The sequence below is a fragment of the Salvelinus alpinus genome, chromosome 9, assembly GCF_045679555.1.
Source record: "Salvelinus alpinus chromosome 9, SLU_Salpinus.1, whole genome shotgun sequence".
Classification (NCBI taxonomy): Eukaryota; Metazoa; Chordata; class Actinopteri; order Salmoniformes; family Salmonidae; genus Salvelinus; species Salvelinus alpinus.
Genome location: NC_092094.1, coordinates 44120095 through 44141389, shown reverse-complemented (window position 1 = coordinate 44141389; position 21295 = coordinate 44120095). Strand labels below are relative to the sequence as shown.

The 21295-nt window shown below is 41.8% G+C and overlaps 1 protein-coding gene across 2 annotated transcripts in view; it reads right to left on the bottom strand.

Moving 5' to 3' along the window:
• shisal1b (shisa like 1b) overlaps positions 1-17777 on the bottom strand; it is a 70910-nt gene extending 53133 nt beyond the window's left edge. The window contains exon 1 of one of the 2 annotated variants that reach the window (XM_071326313.1): positions 17065-17777. The gene's annotated coding sequence lies outside the window, so the exon portion shown is untranslated. The remainder of the gene's footprint in view (positions 1-17064) is intronic. The other variant, XM_071326311.1, reaches the window with a different exon arrangement.
• Positions 17778-21295: the final 3518 nt, after the last annotated feature.

The window sequence follows — 21295 nt, the reverse complement described above, 5'->3', positions numbered from 1 at the left end:
CAGCAGGTAGGATCTGAATGCATATGGATGTCCATTCAATTTCTCAAATGTCCGGTAAATTAAAATCTTCCCTGTCATGTCCAGTGCCCAAAGGAAACTTTGAATTGGAATTATGTTTTTATGAAGATTTTAGAATATTCACATGAAAATCTTTCTCCAATTGAATGGAAACTTAACTACAGACACCTTAAAGACTCTGGCAAGTGTGCTAGTCCAGTATCACTTTGATTATGCCTGCTGCACATCATGGTTCACCAGCAGCCCCAAACATCTAAAGAAGAAGTTATTAGCCAAACAAGCTTGTAAGAATTGTACTTTAACACTCACCTCACACTCATCTGGAGGTTGAGCATTTTTTATCTCTCTGTATCTGTGATGTGTCTGTATCTATGTAATTGTATGTATTTATGTAAAAAATAAATAAATAGGGACCACAATGGAAACAAGTACCCAACTTTATTGCTCAATCCCGGTCACTAAATTTTTTGGGGTGTATATACTGTATATATATATTTTTTTACTGACAAATAAAATCAATTAATCAATCCAAACTGTGCAGCGGCCAATTGATGACTGGTGTAACGTTCGTCGTTAAGGGTAGACCAAGGCGCAGCGTGATTTGGGTTCATCATATTTTATTACAATGTGAACCAGCAAAAAAACAAAACAATACAACGAACGAAAAGCTTTGTCATGCAAAATACATGCAACCAAACAAAGACAAGATCCCACAACTGAAGGTGGGAAAAAGCGCTGCCTAAGTATGATCCCCAATCAGAGACAACAATAGACAGCTGCCTCTGATTGGGAACCATACTAGGTCAACAAAGGAAAAAAAACATAGATATACAAAAACTAGAGTACCCACCCTATTCACACCCTGACCTAACCAACATATAGAGAATAAACAGGGATCTCTAAGGTCAGGGCGTGACAACTGGAAAGAGACATCTGTTACAAAACACAAAAAAGTTTAATAACATCCGGAGATTGTCAAGCCAAGCCTTTGATACTGGGTAAGCCTATAAGGTAGGGAGGGGTGTATTTTCTTTTTGTTGAGATTGACATAGACTATTTATTGTGGTGTTGAAAACTCAAACCATGATATTGAAGTGCTCGAAGTCAGTATGCTTTGTGTATTGGTTGTGCGGTGCATAGACACAGAAACCTGTTGGTGGAACATTTGTTGCATATATTTTATATAATTATAAATATGGCATCATAATGTTGAAAATTTGATTTCCCCCTAGCTGATCATTGTCTGCAGCCAGCTCTGATTGTAGTGTAATGAAACAGGCAGGAAGACTGAGCTCATCTGTGGTGGTTGGTGAACCCTCAACCTTCTGGCTCATAGCCCTGCGTGGCATCGACTGTGCCACAAAAGTGGCAAAGTCAATATCCATGTTTATAAACACAACATAACAGTTGTTATTGTTATATGTGGTCGTAAACATTATTTTGAGATAATTCTATGAGGGGGAGGGTGCTCCATTTATTTGACAGTACAAGGGGACGGGGGTGCATTTTTTTATGACACCTTGAGTGAGACCAGGAGTTCTACCTTCAGACACATGAAATGGTTCAAAATTGGAACACTTTGCCTTCCTGGCACTAGGGCTGCTGAATGAAGTGCACCTACTGTCAACAGAGCAAAACAAATACAAAAAATAGGAACGCAAGGCTTTATCATTGGATTTTTTTACAGAAATGTTTGGTGATACACTAGGAATGTACAATTTAAAATCTACAATACAACAATATTACAATGTGTGTGTGTCAATGTGTTTGGCTCTTCACAGTCTACGTTGTGCTATGAGGTGTTTTATCTGGGGGGGGGTTTATCCGATTTTACTGCTCGCCTGAGCTACTTGATGTGGAAGAGTTTCATTTAGTCTTGGCTCTATGTAGTACTGTGCATTTCCCAGAGTCTGTTCTGGACTTGGGGACTTTGAAAAGACCCCTGGTGGCATGTCTTGTGGGGTATGTATGTGTCACGCCCTGACCTTAGAGATCCTTTTTTGTCTCTATTTTGGTTTGGTCAGGGCGTGAGTTGGGGTGGGCATTCTATGTTTTTGTGTTCTAGGTTTCTATTTCTGTGTGTTTGGCCGGGTGTGGTTCTCAATCAGAGGCAGCTGTCTATCGTTGTCTCTGATTGCGAACCATACTTAGGTAGCCTTTTCCCACCTGTGTTTGTGGGTAGTTGTTTTCTGTCTCTGTGTCTGTACCAGACAGGACTGTTTCGTTTGTTCCGCTTTGTTATTTTATTTTTTTGTTCTAGTGTTCAGTGTTATTAAAAATCATGAACACGTACCACGCTGCACATTGGTCCTCTCCTTCTTCCTCGGAAGAAACATTGTTACAGTATGGGTGTCTGATCTGTGTGTTAGCTGTCCACCTGTAATCGGAAAAAAACAACTGCACTCGCATTTGCCGACCCCGAGATTGGCAACACAGATGATAACAGCGCACATGGGAAAATAGAGCTTCTAATCTGATGTGATCAACGCTAAAAATTGCTACAAGAAAGTAAGAGAGAGTATCAGGATAAAGGTAAGACTCAGATGCAGACCGTGTCGAAGTAACAATGTTTATTACAGCAACAGGGGCAAAGGTACAGGATGGCAGGCAGGCTCAGGTCAGGCAGAGGTCGATAATCCAGAGATGGGGCAAAGGTACAGGACAGCAGGCAGGCTCAGGGGCAGGCAGAGTGGTCAGGCGGGCGGGCGGGCGGGCTCAGGGTCAGGACAGGCAAGGGTCAAAACCAGGAGGACGAGAAAAGAGAGACTGGGGAAAAGCAGGAGCTGATACAAAAACCGCTGGTTGACTTGCCAAACAAGACGAACTGGCAACAGACAAACAGAGAACACCGGTATAAATACACAGGGGATAATGGGGAAGATGGGCGACACCTGGAGGGGGGTGGAGACAATCACAAAGACAGGTGAAACAGATCAAGGTGTGACAGAGAGTAAAGATGATTGTTTCTACAGTAGTTGAGGTGTCCACGCTCGCTGGCAGCACATAATTTCAAAAGATTGACGAGTGACTAAAGTGACCGCCCTGGAGCTATGTGGGAGAGCAGGGCAGATCAGCTCAATCAGACCACGCAACTGAAAGACATTCATTCTGCCAATGAGAGGATTGGATTACATTTTCTTCAAAGGCATTCATGCTTAAGATTGGACAAAACAGATTCATTGTCAATTTGAATGTCCTTTAGTCTCACGCTGAATTCTCTCAACCAAAATGAAAATTCATTCTTGTTACAGTTATTGTTTTTTTCATGGCATCTCTTCTCGTTATCGTCATTAGTTTTCATCGGGAAAAAAGTTTGTTGATGAATATTTATCGTCAGAGTAATTGCTGACGAAATGAACACTGGTGTACTGTGACACTAGTCTATCAGATAGGTCAAAGGTCAAATCCACTAGTCCAGCATTTGGTCACAGGCAGAGAGAGCAAGTAATGAGTATTGATGGGGAGCTGAGACATTAATTACAGTAAGATTCAGACATCAGGCTTTTCAGAAAATGTAGCTCATGTTCTCCTGCTCCTGTAGAGCCATATAACTATGTGTAGTTTGGATCAAGACATTTTGCCAATGGTAGAAGCATGATCAGTGGCATGCTGATTCAATGCCAATCACATACTAATTGCTCTCTCGGTCTGATAGTGTTATTATGCAGAGGCTTCAATAGTACTAATATTATGTGCCATCTAGCAAAGTACAGCCATTATTGTAATGGAAATATTGTTTATCAATAGGTCAATACTTCCATAGCCAGGTAGTATATATTGCATTTCAAATCGATGTGATGTTTCCCCACATTTATACTGACCCAAAGATGCACTTCTATACACAGAGCGACAGCACACAAGCACACAGCACATTAGTATTCAAAACAGCCAGTGGGTAAAAATGTCTCTGAATTTCAACATCATGTTCTTTATTTTATTATTCCTGCTTTTAAATTCAGGTTTAGATACACAACACTAGAGAGAGAATGCCCTTCTGTCGGTTGACTTATCCCAAAAAACACCATCCACTAATAATGTTAATGTGAATACTGCTGGAATGACATTGTTGTAAAGGGTGAGTACAAACAAAACAGCACTTCTGACAATTCGGTATAATGAACGAAGTGTTGTTTTATTGGGAGTGAACAACAACAGAGAACAGCTTCCAATGTGCTTTGTTTTATCCATTGAGCAGACACAGTTGTGCAGTAAACAGGGGGCATAAAGCTTCATGTAGTCCTATCAGACATTACACTTGACAGTGTAACAGCTGGCATAGTGCCTCTGGCGTCTAATGATTACAGCTTTTGAATATGGGGCCCTGTGGGGCCACAACCCCAGCAGATACACACAATACAGCTGATGAGCGATCAGATGAGATGAGAGTATATTCCACATGAACTCCTGTTAGGCTCCTGCTAGAGATATTAATCTGTTGAGTGGAATTGGATAAGGGGGAGCATCAAAAGCAAAGCCAGAGCCTTATCAAGGAACCAACCGGCTGCTGACTGTATGAGACTGAGGCTGTCTGCCTGCCTCTGTCAGTCAGAGGGAAAGAGAGAGAGACTCAGCCTAGAGATGGGGAACTCCATATGAACTCAATGCAGAAATAGATAACTTTATAACTAGATAAGGCTGATGAATATTCAGTATATTAAAAACCACGATGAGTTCAATGAGTTTGGAAACAGGCATCTGCATGTACAAACCCTTTAAAGCCGTTGTGCATTCCTAGAATTAGTGGTGACTCATAGAACCCTGGAGTTCCTAGTCAATGGTTCAAATTTGCACCTTTGGTTAGTTGAGGGGTTCTTGGGGGAACCTTTAATGGTTTAATGTAGCAACAGGTTCCTGGAGGAAACCTGGAGTGGATGTGTGGCTTAGTAGGGGCGTGGCTTTAAGATAGATATTTTTTGGCCACCCGTTAGATTAAATGTTATTCCTGTTCATCTGTTCTGTTTTATTGTCATCACATATTTTGGTTGATCACTGACAGTTTTGTACCTTCAATGAGGCTAACAAAGTTTAAATAGTTACCACTTTATTAAGGTATGTAATCAGCAAAGTGAATATTAAATATTGCAGTGTACAAACTTAAAATGAACAGGAATGACATTTACGCTAAAGGGTGACCAAAAACGAACTCTCTGAAAAGCCATGCCTCCGATATGACAGGCCACCTCTACAATTTAATAGGGTTATATCAACACAGACAGGTTATCAACACCACAAGTCTACCACTACATAAACACAGATAGCACGAAGTCTATAAAGAAACCATCAAGATAATTAGCTAAGAAAAGACAGGGAATGACTTAAAACCAACAACATGCACTCTTAGAAGTGATGGATTCTGGGTACTAACTCCTAAATTTGGGGAAAGGTTAAAGCGTTGGGCCAGTAGCCGAAAGGTTGCTAGATCGAATCCCAGAGCTGACAAGTAAAAATCTGTCGTTCTGCCCCTGAACAAGGCAGTTAACCCACTGTTCCCAGGCCGCCATTGTAAATAAGAATTTGTTCTTAACTGACTTGTCTAGTTAAAGAAAGGTTAAATAAAAAATGTAATAAAAAAATGATCAGGTATCCTATTGAAATATTGAGTGCTTAGGGTTAGAGGGTCTACATCAGAAGTTAATGGTTATCTGTAGGAGGAAGGTACTGTATGTGGTGTGTGCAATTAAACTTGGAATGTACTGAGTGTAGGGAAAGCGATCACATGTGACATGCACTGATAAAGGGAGAGAGCCATGGATTAGTGATCAAGGGGGTCGAGATCAGGTCAGGTCACGTTAAGGGAGAAAGAAAAGTTTATGGCCTGTATCACTTAGTGTCCTGCCTAGCAGTAAAGATACAATGTTTGTACAGATGTGTAGGAGGAAACTCAGCCAAGGAGGAAGGGTTAAATATCAGTGCTTGTGTGAAAAGTTCTTTGTCTAATGCAGCTGTATTGATCCTCTGGGAAGAATACATTTGGTTGAGTTTTCATAGAGTCCGTTGAGTTTTTACTCTGAAAATTAGAACCTAACAGAAGTAAAGGTGCCTGGAAGAACCTTTTGGGTGTCACGATCGTCGTATGAAGGAGACCAAGGCGCAGCGTGGTATGCGTACATTCTCTTTATTAAAAGAATGAACACCGAACAAACTAACAAAATAACAAACTAAACGTGAAGCTATACAATATAGTGCTGTCAGGCAACTACACATAGTCCAGATCCCACACCAGAAAGTGGGAATAAGGGCTGCCTAAATATGATCCCTAATCAGAGACAACGATAAACAGCTGTCTCTGATTGGGAACCATATCAGGCCAACATAGACATACAAAACCCCTAGACCTACAAAACCCCTAAACATACAAAAACCCTAGACATACAAAAAACTAGAGTACCCACCCTAGTCACACCCTGACCTAACCAAAAATGATAGAAAACAGAGATATCTAAGGTCAGGGGGTGACATTGGGCTAATCTTCCTGGGGTCCAGCAAAATGAATTAAGGCAGTTTATAAAATTTTTAAAACATTACAATACATTCAGAGATTTCACAACACACTGTGTGCCCTCAGGGGCATACTCCACCACAACCACATATCTACAGAACAAAATCCATGTGTACATGTGTGTATAGTGCATATGTTATCGTGTGTGTGTGTATGCATATGTAAGTGGCTATGTTTGTGTTTCTTCACAGTTCCGCTGTTCCATAAGGTGTATTTTTATCTGTTTTTTAAATCAAATTTTACTGCTTGCAACAGTTACTTGATGTGGAATAGAGTTCCAGGTAGTCATGGTGCTGTACACCTCCCATAGTCTGTTCTGGACTTGGGGAGTGTGAAGAGACCTCTGGTGGCATATCTTGTTTGGTATGCACTAGTTGAAACAGAGAGCTCGGTGCATTCAACATGTCAATACCTCTCATAAATACAAGTAGGGATGAAGTCAATCTCTCCTCCACTTTGAGCCAGGAGAGATTGACATGCATATTAAGAATATTAGCTCTCTGTGTACATCCAAGGGCCAGCTGTGCTGCCCTGCAATTTTCCTAAGTCCCTTTTGTAAATCTGACCACACGACTGAACAGTAGTCCAGGTGCGACAAAACTAGGGCCTGTAGGACCTGCCTTGTTCATAGTGCTGTTAAGAAGGTAGAGCAGCGCTTTATTATGGACATACTTCTCCCCATCTTAGCTACTGTTGTATCAATATGTTTTGACCACTGTTATTCCAAGCAGTTTAGTCACCTCAACTTGCTCAATTTCCACACTATTTATTACAAGTTTTAATTTGTCCCAAATACAATGCTTTTAGTTTTAGAAATATTTAGGACTAACGTATTCCTTACCACCCACTCTGAAACAAACTGCAACTCTTTGTTAAGTATTGCAGTCATTAGTAGCTAGCTGACGTATAGTGTTGGGTCATCCGCATACGTGGACACACTAGTAAAAATTAGTAAAGATTTTAAAAACTAATGGGCCTAGACAGCTGCCCTGGGGAATTCCTGATTCTACCTGGATTATGCTGGAGAGGCTTCCATTAAAGAACACTCTCTAAGGGTTGGTAACAGGCTGATTGGTCTCCTATTTGAACCAGTAAAGGGAGCTTTACCATTCTTAAATAGCGGAATTACTTTTCCTTCCCTCCAAGTCTTCGGGCACACACTTTCTAGTAGGCTTAAATTGAAAATATGGCAAATAGGAGTGGCAATATCGTCCACTATTATCCTCAGTAATTTTCCATCCAAGTTGTCAGGCCCACGGTGGCTTGTCTTGCTTGATAGACAACAATACTTTTTCACCTCTTCCACACTCACTTTACAGAATTCAAAATTACAATGCTTGTCTTTCATAATATGGTCAGATATACTTAGATGTGTAGTGTCAGTGTTTGTTGCTGGCATGTTATGCCTACATTTGCTAATCTGGCCAATATCAGTTGGTTTTGTGATGAATGAGCCATCTGATTCAATAAATGATGGAGCTGAGTTTGCTTTTTTCCCCAAAATATAATTTAAGGTGATCCAAAGCACCTATCATTCTTTATGTCATTTATCTTTGTTTCATAGTGTAGTTTCTTCTTCTTTTTATTCAGTTTAGTCACGTGATTTCTCAATTTGCGATATGTTTGCCAATCGGTTGTGCAGCCAGACTTATTTACCATACCTTTTGCTTCACCCCTCTCAACCATAACATTTTTCAATTTCTCATCAGTCCATGGGGATTTAACCGTTTTTACAGACATTTTCTTAATAGGTGCACGCTTATTTGTAACTGGAATAAGCAATTTCATAAATGTGTCAAGTGCAGTGTCTGTTCCTCATAACATACCACTGACAAACAAATAGTATTTACAGTTGAAGTCAGAAGTTTACATACACTTAGGTTGGAGTCATTAAAACTCGTTTTTCAACCACTCCACAAATGTCTATAGTTTTGGCAAGTCGGTTAGGACATCGAAATTGTGCATGACACAAGTAATTTTTCCAACAATTGTTTACAGGCAGATTATTTCAGTTATAATTCACTGTATCACTATCCCAGTTGGTCAGAAGTTAACATATACTAAGTTGACTGTGCCTTTAAACAGCTTGGAAAATTAGAAGCTTCTGATAGGCTAATTGACATAATTTGAGTCAATTGGAGGTGTACCTGTGGATGTATTTCAAGACCTGCCTTCAAACTCAGTGCCTCTTTGCTTGACATCATGGGAAAATCAAAAGAAATCAGCCATGACTTCAGAAAAAAAATTGTAGACCTCCACAAGTCTGGTTCATCCTTGGGAGCAATTTCCAAATGCCTGAAGGTACCACGTTCGACTGTACAAACAATACTATGCAAGTATAAACACCATGGGACCACGCAGCCATCATACTGCTCAGGAAGGAGATGCGTTCTGTCTTCTAGAGATGAAGGTACTTTGGTGTGAAAAGTGCAAACCAATCCCAGAACAACAGCAAAGGAAGTTGTGAAGATGCTGGAGGAAACAGGTACAAAAGTATCTATATCCACAGTAAAACGAGTCCTATATCGACATAAAGCCGCTGAAAGGCGGCTGCTGAAAGACCGCTCAGCAAGGAAGAAGCCACAGCTCCCAAACTGCCATAAAAAAGTGAGACTACAGTTTACGACTGCACATGGGGACAAAGATCGTACTTTTTGGAGAAATGCCGAAGAACACCATCCAAACCGTGAAGCATGGGGATGGCAGCATCATGTTATAGGGGTGCTTTGCTGCAGGAGGGACTGGTGCACTTCACAAAATAGATGGCATCATGAGGTAGGGAAATTATGTGGATATATTGAAGCAACATCTCAATCAGTCAGGAAGTTAAAGCTTGGTCGCAAATGGGTCTTCCAAATGGACAATAACCCCAAGCATACTTCCAAAGTTGTGGCAAAATGGCTTAAGGACAACAAAGTCAAGGTATTGGAGTGGCCATCACAAAGCCCATACAAAAATATGTGGGCATAAGTGAAAAAGCGTGTGCGAGCAAGGAGGCCTACAAACCTTCTAAGTTACACCAGCTCGGTCAGGAGGAATGGGCCAAAATTCACCAAACTTATTGTGGGAAGCTTGTGGAAGGCTACCCAAAACATTTGACCCAAGTTAAACAATTTAAAGGCAATGCTACCAAATACTAATTGAGTATATGTAAACTTCTGACCCACTGGGAATGTGATGAAAGAAATAAAAGCTGAAATGAATCCTTCTCTCTACTATTATTCTGACATTTCACATTCTTAAAATAAAGTGGTGATCCTAACTGACCTAAATCAGGGAATTTTTACTGGGATTAAATGTCAGGAATTGTGAAAAACTGAGTTTAAATGTATTTGGCTAAGGTGTATGTTAACTTCCGACTTCAACTGTACATAAACAACATAGGAATCACTATAAAACGTATTATATGACCTCTTCTACATAATATTAGAACCAGATTTGGAACTTAAGTTTTCCTAGATATGGCTACTATATTGTGATCACTATATCTGATGGATCTGGATACTGCTTTCCAGCAAATTTCTGCAGCATTAGCGAAGGTGTGATCAGTACAAGGTGATGATTTTATTCCTGTGCTGTTTTAACTTCTTATGGCTGCAGGGGCAGTATTGAGTAACTTGGATAAAGGTGCCCATTTCAAACGGCCTCGTACTCAATTCTTGCTCGTACAATATGCATATTATTATTACTATTGGATAGAAAACACTCTCTAGTTTCTAAAACCGTTTGAATTATATCTGTGAGTAAAACAGAACTCATTTTGCAGCAAACCTCCTGACAGGAAGTGGAAAATCTGAAATCGATGCTCTGTTCTAGGGCCTGCCTATAAATGGCCTTCATATACAGTGGGGAGAACAAGTATTTGATACACTGCCGATTTTGCAGGTTTTCCTACTTACAAAGCATGTAGAGGTCTGTAATTTTTATCACAGGTACACTTCAACTGTGAGAGACGGAATCTAAAACAAAAATCCAGAAAATCACATTGTATGATTTTTAAGTAATTAATTTGCATTTTATTGCATGACATAAGTATTTGATACATCAGAAAAGCAGAACTTAATATTTGGTACAGAAACCTTTGTTTGCAATTACAGAGATCATACGTTTCCTGTAGTTCTTGACCAGGTTTGCACACACTGCAGCAGGGATTTTGGCCCACTCCTCCATACAGACCTTCTCCAGATCCTTCAGGTTTCGGGGCTGTCGCTGGGCAATACGGACTTTCAGCTCCCTCCAAAGATTTTCTATTGGGTTCAGGTCTGGAGACTGGCTAGGCCACTCCAGGACCTTGAGATGCTTCTTACGGAGCCACTCCTTAGTTGCCCTGGCTGTGTGTTTTGGGTCGTTGTCATGCTGGAAGACCCAGCCACGACCTATCTTCAATGCTCTTACTGAGGGAAGGAGGTTGTTGGCCAAGATCTCACGATGCATGGCCCCATCCATCCTCCCCTCAATACGGTGCAGTCGTCCTGTCCCCTTTGCAGAAAAGCATCCCCAAAGAATGATGTTTCCACCTCCAAGCTTCACGGTTAGGATGGTGTTCTTGGGGTTGTACTAATCCTTCTTCTTCCTCCAAACACGGCGAGTGGAGTTTAGACCAAAAAGCTCTATTTTTGTCTCATCAGACCACATGACCTTCTCCAATTCCTCCTCTGGATCATCCAGATGGTCATTGGCAAACTTCAGACGGGCCTGGACATGCGCTGGCTTGAGCAGGGGGACCTTGCGTGCGCTGCAGGATTTTAATCCATGACGGCGTAGTGTGTTACTAATGGTTTTCTTTGAGACTGTGGTCCCAGCTCTCTTCAGGTCATTGACCAGGTCCTGCCGTGTAGTTCTGGGCTGATCCCTCACCTTCCTCATGATCATTGATGCCCCACGAGGTGAGATCTTGCATGGAGCCCCAGACCGAGGGTGATTGACCGTCATCTTGAACTTCTTCCATTTTCGAATAATTGCGCCAACAGTTGTTGCCTTCTCACCAAGCTGCTTACCTATTGTCCTGTAGCCCATCCCAGCCTTGTGCAGGTCTACAATTTTATCCCTGATGTCCTTACACAGCTCTCTGGTCTTGGCCATTGTGGAGAGGTTGGAGTCTGTTTGATTGAGTGGGTGGCACGGTGTCTTTTATACAGGTAACGAGTTCAAACAGGTGCAGTTAATACAGGTAATGAGTGGAGAACAGGAGGGCTTCTTAAAGAAAAACTAACAGGTCTGTGAGAGCCGGAATTCTTACTGGTTGGTAGGTGATCAAATACTTATGTCATGCAATAAAATGCGAATTAATTACTTAAAAATCATACAATGTGATTTTCTGGATTTTTGTTTTAAATTCCGTCTCTCACAGTTGAAGTGTACCTATGATAAAAATTACAGACCTCTACATGCTTTGTAAGTAGGAAAACCTGCAAAATCGGCAGTGTATCAAATACTTGTTCTCCCCACTGTATATCAGTATACATGCACTTCATACACCTTCCACTAGATGTCAACAGGGAGTGAGAGAAGAAATGGAGTGTATAACTTGATCTGGGGTCGAATAAAAGCTCTTGGCATGACGTGACCCCAATTTCCTGTTTCCTGGAACGCGCGAGAAGGGACCTGGTATTGCCTTCTGTAAAGCTGTTATAGACGACTAATATCTCCGGCTTTGATTTTATTTGATACATGTGACAATATCATCGTAAAGTATGTTTTTTCAATATAGTTTTATTAGATTATTGAAATTTTTTCGGGACGTTAGGCGTGTTGCTTTGTCTGCGTATGTTCAGGAAGGAGAGCTTTGCGCCGCTTTGCTAGCTTTCCGTGCTAATTGACTGGAGAAGAGGACATTCTAAATCCAAACAACAATTGTTCTGGACAAAGGACCCCTTGTACAACATTCTGATGGAAGATCATCAAAAGTAGGACCCATTTTATGATGCTATTTCATATATCTGTCGAACATGTTGTACTAGTAGTTTGCGCCCAGATTTTGGGCACTCTCTCGCTATAACTAAGCTGGATGTCGTAATGAAGTTATTTTTAGAATTCTAACACGGCGATTGCATTAAGAACTAGTGTATCTATCATTTCCTATACAACATGTATTTTTTAGTAATGTTTATGAATAGTTATAGCGAATAGCTAATATAATGCTATATTGTGTTTTCGCTGTAAAACACTTAAGAAATCGGAAATATTGTCTGTAATCACAAGATGCCTGTCTTTCATTTGCTGTACACCATGTATTTTTCAGAAATGTTTTATGATGAGTATTTAGGTATTTCACGTTGGTGTCTGTAATTACTCTGGCTGCTTCGGTGCTATTTCTGACGGTAGCTGTGACGGTAGCTGCAATGTAAAACTGATTTATAGCTCAAATATGCACATTTTTCGAACAAAACATCGATTTATTGAATAACATGTTATAAGACTGTCATCTGATGAAGTTGTTTCTTGGTTAGTTTGGTTGGTTCTTGGTTAGTTAGGTTGGTTTTGTGCATGCTACCTGTGCTGTGAAAAATGTCTGTCCTTTTTGTATTTGGTGGTGAGCTAACATAAATATACGTGGTGTTTTCGCTGTAAAACATTTTAAAAATCGGACATGTTGGCTGGATTCACAAGATGTTTATCTTTCATATGCTGCATTGGACTTGTTAATGTGTGAAAGTTAAATATTTCTAAAAAATATATTTAGAATTTCGCGCCCTGCACTTGAAGTGGCTGTTGTCATATTGTGCCCGGCTTCGGGCTTGCAGCCCAAAGAAGTTTTAACTACCCTGGTAGGTTGACTGATAACCTGAACCAGGTTGCAGTCACTGCTTACAGTTTGAAGCTTTTTCTTGAGTGGGCAGCTTGATGAAAGCCAGTCAATATTTAAATCACCCAGAAAATATACGTCTCTGTTACATTTCACATGTTATCTAGATACTGACTGTTAGCTTTTGGTGGTCTATAGCAGCTTCCCACCAGAAAGGGCTTTAGGTAAGGGAAATGAACCTGTAGCCATATTACTTCAACAGTATTTAACATGAGATCCTCTCTAATCTTTACAGGAATGTGGTTCTGAATATAAACAGCAACATCTCCATCATTGGCATTTCTATCTTTTCTGTAAATGTTATAACCTTGTATTGCTACCACTGTATCATCAAATGTATTATCTAAGTGAGTTTCAGAGATAGTCAGAATATGAATGTCATCTGTTACTAGCAAATTATTGATTTCCTGACCGTTGTTTCATATATTAATGTGGGATATTTTGAGCACTTTTCTACAGAGATGCTTACTTATTTTTATTGCTTTACTGAGAAGCTTAGCAGAAGTAGATATGCTCATGTTATTTATGTTAGTGCAGGGTGAGCTGCACACAGTGAACAGTATAAATCTGGTTCATAGGCACATGATTTATGCATACAATAGTTGTAGGATCAGCAGAGGCATTCAGGACAGTTAGAGGGACATAAATTAGGTTACTTACATTGTGTCTACCATCGCCTCTGGTGTAATGTACATTTGTCAACACTGCGTCACAATGGAAGGGATTAGCTGAGCTGCGCTTGAGTCATTGATAAGCCAGTTTCTCAACGCAGCATTCAACGCAGCACTCAACGCAGGATCCACTCAAAACCCAAATGATTTGAGTGGATCCCATCCTCCTTATGAAGTGTGTTTTGTTTCCAAAAAGTATCGAAATTGTCAACAAAAGTTGCAACAATCACGTAGCCAGTTGTGAAGAGAAAGAATCCTGCTAAAGCGTTCAATGCCACGATTCAGAGAGGCCACAGGGCCAGATATGATGGGTCTTTTGTTAGTGTCTAGCAGCTCTTTAAAATCCAATTTAAACTGTTCAGAGCTGCCCTTCATAACATCATTAAAACCCACATGGACTACGATAGAATCAATTTCCATGTCCTGACATAGTACATTTGGGAGCAGTTTTGTAATATCATTTACTCAAGCTCCGGGATAGGACATTGTTTTTGCTCCAGGAACGGTCACATTTCTTACCATGGAGCTGCCCAAAATCACGGCTGGTGAGAATGACAAGGAAATCCGCCCACGCTCATGCTTCACAGGATTCGGAGAACCCTTTATGGATGGGTGAGAGGCAGGATCACTTGAGCCCATTGCTCCCGACGCCTGGTGAAGGCCTCTGACAGACGGAAAAGCCCCTCTCGATCCAGAGCAGGGACGGAAGGTTGCCGATGTTGACTTAGAAATCGTAGTAGTAGGCACTGCGGCCGCAGACACAGGCACCCTCAGCGACGAAGGTGCAGACAGATCAGGCTCCAGGACGGCGAAACTATTTGTTGTTTGTATCCACTCCGGGCTACTTGTTGGGAGTGTAGACTGCTTTATGGGAGGCCGCTGTCTTTGGCTTCCACGGCTCGTGACATGCAACCGTTGTTGATTCTCTTGCTGTGCTCCTTCGATTACGCTATCAGATGGGGGAGCTCCGGGCAACACCGGCCAGTCGGATAAGACAAATGACAAGGCGGAGATGCATCCAACAAGAACGAACGCCGTCCAGCCACCAGAGTATAAAATGTAAACATTCCACTCTGCGTTTTCCCCAGTTTCTTAAGTAGGCTGGCGACCTGCGTGATCAAGTAAGCCACCTCAAGCCTATAATCCTTGGCAAGTAAACAATTGCCGCATTGGAACTCCGAGTGATCCGGTTTGTCCCTGAAGAAAGCGTAGTAGATACAGCTCCTACAGCGCTGGAACCATTCATTTACTTCTCCAGACAAAGAGGGCTCCATTGCAAAACTCATCTGGCACCAACTTTGTTAGCTTGATGGCTAGCAGCTTAGTGTCTCAGTCAAGCAGGCTTCAACCTGTCTGTTAAGCGGGACTAGCTGTTAAAAGAAATAGGGCAAGAAATAGCGGTCCTAGCTGTTAAAAGCTAACCGCGCCACGGAATTCAGTATTCGGTATTTGTATTTAATGATTAGCGGTTTTGTTTTAATAAAAAAAAATAACACACCGAGTGTTTTCCAGCGTACAATGTTCAGCTGCGCACTCCGATGACGTATGAATGACTGCCAGAAATGTCTTGACTGCCGTTAGGTATGCAGTGACTAACATGACAAGAGGAACTGATGATGATTCCATTAATTCCATTCCAGCCATTACAACGAGCCCGTCCTCCTATAGCTCGTCCCACCAGCCTCCTCTGGGCTGAATACCCCTCAGATAAAGTCCTCAGGGCTGTCCTCTTATAGGGCCCTGCAGAACAGAACAGTGTGTGTCTGACAGAGTGACAAGGTCACATACGGTACTTTAGTTGCGGAGATAATGGCTAATGGTCAGAATTGGTTTAATCACATGGAGATGACTGCCATTAGCAGTCCAAAACGTCTGTATGTATGCACACATGGTGGGAAAGGTGTGCTGACAATAAGAGAGAATAAACTATGTACACTAGGAGTCTAGAATGACTGTGCTGTTGCACCTCCGCCCACTAAGAAATACTGTCCAGTGTTCCAACTTGAGTGTGTGTGATCCTGTATATCCTGTCCTTTGTTTAAATGAAATGAGTACATTCATAATAACACAGACCTGTTAATTGACTCACTTTCCCTAAGTCAGAGAACAATGTTGTCAGAGAAGGACCCACAGGCGAGCTGCAGTGTAAAGCCACTCTGCAAGCATGCGTAAAATGCATTCCTCAAATGCATTGTTGGAAGAGAGAATATGCTACATGCTCTCAGTGCCCTGCCTGAATCCTTTCCTACTTTGCAGTCTTTCGAAGTGAAGGCTCAGCACTGTGTGTTGATGTGCATTAGCTCTAATGGACTCATTACCTTAAAACACTCCAAAGGGACACAGTGTCACCCACATACGCAGACGCCGGCACACATGCATACACACGCAGACTCACACAAGATGCCTCTGGCCACGTTTAATAACTCCAACAAAAACTGGCAATGGAAGCCCATAAGCTTTTTAAGTCATTTCGCCACACACGAGTGTGAATTCGAATCATTAGTCAGTGAGAAGACGGCTTTATGTGATGTACAAATGGATTCTCCCTCTCCTCTCTAAATCCTCTCATGTGCCTCCAAGCTCCCCCACGCGCCTGTTTCCAAGTTACCCACCAACAGCCACTGCCAATCGGCCTTAATTGCCTCACATTTAAAGGGAGAGCTGAGAGACACAGAGCTAGCTAGCCGCCCTCGCGTCTCTTACACTGAGCTGACTCTGCTACCATGGAAGAGAAAACACTCCACCTGGATATCAGAGAATGAGAGAGAAACAGAGAGCACGCCATGTACCCAACCCAGAGTGAAACTTCACTCCTCCCAACAAAAGAGGCAGGCATCCCTCAATGACATGAAACCAGTGTATTGTTTGGCTTCATAACTGTATCGAACAAAGCCATACAAGTTACGCCTCTGTCTGTGTCCTCCTGCAGGACTATGAAAAGGACAATGTAAGGATGTAAATACAAACTTTGAAACGCCTTGCTAAGGTCCACAAAAACAAGTCCATACAGAGCAAAAAGAGAGAAAGAAAGAGGGAACTCCTAGTGATTAAGACCAGCGATCTCTACTCACCCTTGTTGAGCCTGTAAAGGAGGGGAGGTCTCCTGTTTCTCCGTGCAGTCAATTACTCCCCTGTTGCTTCTTGTGCACTCTTCCTTTGTTGCAGCTTAACACAAACGCATCCTCATCCCAATGAATTGATCTAAATCAACAGCTCACGAGGGAGAGAGGAGGGAAGGAAACGCAGAAGAAGAAAAGAGCACTCTCCCCAAGTCCTCTGCACTGTATCCAAGCGGTTCGAGCTCAGCGAGAGTGTGAGTGAGAGAGTGAAGGAGAGAGCTAGAGAGTTGAAGCGAGTGAGGGAGTGAGAGAGAGACAGAATGAGAGAGCCAGAGAGTTGAAGCGAGTGAGGGAGTGAGAGAGAGAGAGAAGGAGAGAGCCAGAGAGTTGAAGCGAGTGAGGGAGTGAGAGGGAGGGAGAGGAGGGTAGCTAGTGTGTACACACTAGTGTGTACACACTAGTGTGCACTAGAGTGTGTGTGTTTCCTTGTGTTTGTGTGTGTGTTTCAGCGTGTGTTTCTGTGTGTTTCAGTGTGTGCTATGGGTGCATTCCTCATATGTTGTCTGAAGCAGAAGCCACAGGATCAGCTGCTGTTACACGAACAAGGGATTCTCTGCTCTCCGGGGGAAAGACTTCTGCTCAGTAACTTTGCTGAAGATCTCTTTGTGTGAATATGACCTTCTCCTTCCCTTTCTCCTTAACATCTCTCTCTCTCTCTCTCTCTCTCTCTCTACTCCTCCTTCTCCTCCATCCTCCCTCAGTTAATTTGCATCCCAGAGAGTTATAATCTAATCTCCGCCCCTATCACCACCCTCACTGTCTGTCCAGGGGTCAATGCATGATCATGGAGATGGAAATGTAGTATTTAAATGTATTTATTAGGATCTGAGAATTGAATCATGCAAACGTGCTATCACACGCGTGTATGTACATGCGCACACAGACACACACGCATGCACACACGTGTACACAAGCACACATAAAACACAAAAGAAAGTGATGGATCTCTGCAGTCCTCAACTTGAAAGGACCTTGCTGTGTGAGTAACTAGGCAAAGGACAGGGTCAGTGTAAATAGCACTCTGTCATTTCTCCTACAGGTCTGTGATTCATGATGTGACGCATGTGCCCTGTAACAGTATAGGGGCGTTAAGTGCTTCTCTCCCCAGGAGAGTTACTACTGTCCAGGCTGTATCACATCCGCCCGTTTGGCCCAGCGTCGTCCGGGTTTGGCTGGGGTAGGCCGTCATTGTAAATTAGAATTTGTTCTTAACTGACTTGCCTAGTTAAAGTTAAATAAAATACAAAATAAAATACTGTAAAGCTCAGCACCATGTTACAGAATGCACAGAAAGCCCCCTGCCAATCATATTAGTGGAAGGTGCTTTAGATGGCACCCAACAGTCATGCTTGTAAATATACAGTATGTTGATTAACTGTCATAATTCCCCTTTTGCCACACACACAGCACCCGAAGATGAAGTGAAAGGGGACCTTTTCAAATGGAAAAAAGGAAAGATGGGAACATATGGCGTTGCTGTCGACTTGATGTGTGCATAACGGTTTGGTGTGTGGGCGGCATCGGCACGCTGACTGAGAGATGAAACGCTCCCATGGAGCCAGCGAGGATCATGGATATTGTCCTGTCTTGGCTGCTGTTGACGCTCCAGCAGACCTGAAAATGTGCATCAGAGGTTTACAAATAAGTAATAAGTGTCAGTCAGAGACAGGTGAGAGGCAAGACCAGACCAGAATTGCCTATAGGGAGCCCTGTAGCTGACTCAGGGAATGGATGCTACTGTATTGTGCAGTATGCTGTCCAGCCAACAGGAAATACTGGAGGGGAAATACTGGGGATGTTTTGAGCAAAAGTTATAGTATATTGTTGCTGGTGTATTGTTACTCAGCCATGAGAGAGAAAGTATTTCTCATCGGTCATAACCGGTCTTTTTTCATTGCTGGGAAGTATTTGTGCCGCCTAAGAGTGAGACACAACTACACAGTCTGAACCCTCCAGCAACAAAGAGTGCAGTAACACAGTCTGGTGCTACGTGATACATTTCTGTGAAAAAGTATTTGCCTCCTTTTTAATTTTCTCTACTTTTGCATATTTTTAATAAGGACTGTACTGTATTGTACCCCACACTGTATTGTCCCTCTAATCACACTGACATCAATGCAAATGTAATCGAAAATCTTATCAAACACTTCATGAGAGCCCATGAGCTCATGTTGCGCAACATTTCTTTAGGCTATGCAATTGCGTGAGAAAACAGAGTGATGGCTTCTATTAAAAAGAGGAGGTTCCCATCAGCTTTCTATAGGTGAGGCCTACTACATTTATTTCTCATCTTTCCTAATATTAAGCACTTCTCTTTAAAATAGGAATATAGCCTACCTCGCTGGCATGAAAATGAACCACGGAAAAGCGTCGTCCCTTCGCTATTTAAGTGCATAGATTACATATATGATTATTTTTTTCTGCCCCTGTTTCGAGACAGGTGCATGATAATGGTCCATTCTAATTCAAAACAAATTTCACACATCTATTATTTAGTATATGTAAAGACAAGATTAAATCAAGAATAGTGTGATACGTGACAATATTAGCCCATCACTTGTGAATGATATATTATCACTTGTGAATGATGCTCAGCGTAAGGCAAGAAACAATGCCTTTTTTTGCTACTTTTAGTAGTTGCACACCTCATGCAGCCTGACCAATAGGCCTATGTGTTTTGATAAGCTTTGGATCACAACAAGCCCAGCTAAACAGGCATGCTTTTTTTTGGGTGACTTTTTCAAATCATAGTTGCACACCTTATAGCCTACTGCCATGTGCGCATTGCTGTGCTTACAATGTGAAGAAATAGCCTTATACTTTCTCAACATTTTAAGCTAAACGTTTTCATCTGTTGCGTCAAGCTCATTGCTTAAAAAATATTTTTTTTTTATGCTAGTGGTTGTATTTATTTGTGATCTATCGCATCCCACAACTGTCCCAGACTATGTTTAGAATATTATTTCTCGCACAGAATAGAATAGGTACGTTTTTGTACTATGTGGGATAGTAGATATAGTGCTTTTGCTGTTTGTTACGCCTACTCATCTTGTTGGCTGATGAAAAGTAAATGTGGACAGTTCTTCCAATATCTTCAATATGCGCCTCAGAATTGGATAAGGACACGTGCAGTTGCGTCCCGGATGTGGTGGTCTTCACTTGTAGCCTGTGAGAAAGACCCAATCATGTGACCGAGAGCCATGTGATTGAGAGGCGCTTTGGCATGCAGCCGGGAGAAGGGATAATATAAAATAATGCCATGGAATTCTAAGCAAATCTTGTCTGCTAAATGAACTAGTGTAGCCCACAGCCATATGGCATAGCAAGATCAGGGCCTAACATAAGGACAACTTATGGGAATATAGACTACATTTTCTTCCTATCATGTGTCATTAGACCTGTCTAAAATCTATAATGATTTATTGTGATGGTGTAGGCTATATTACATGGATTTATTAGACTTTTTAAAATGTAGATGTTCCAAAGGTCTGCATCAGTGGCTTGTAGGCTATGCGTGGAAGCCAGGAGATGCTAAACGTGTTTATCACAATTACCATGAGACCGGCAGTTATTTGCTTGACAATCACTGATTGATAAAATTTCATGACCACCACAGCCCTATCTTCAATCAAAACCTAATATTAGATAAAGAGAACCTGAGTGAACAAATAACACAACAATGACATACTTATTTATTTATTTCACACACTGCCCCTGTGTGAAAAAGTATTTGCCCCCTTACACTCAATAACTGGTTGTGCCACTTTTAGATGCAATGACGCCAACCAAACGCTTCCTGTAGTTCTTGATCAGTCTCTCACATCGCTGTGGTGGAATTGTGGCCCACTCTTCCATGCAGAACTGCTGTAACTCAGCGACATTTGTAGGTTTTCAAGCATGAACTGCTCGTTTCAAGTCCTGCCACAACATCTCAATTGAGATTAGGTCTGGACTTTGACTAGGCCATTCCAAAACTTCAGATTTGTTGCTTTCTAGACATTTTCATGTAGACTTGAATGTGTGTTTTGGATCATCTTGGTGCATGACCGAGCTGCGCTCCAGCTTCAGCTAGCAGATGGATGGCCTGACATTCTCCTGTAGAATTATCTGATACAGAGCAGAATTCATGGTTCCTTCTATTAAGGCAAGTCTTCCATGTCCTGAGGCAGCAAAGCATCCCCAA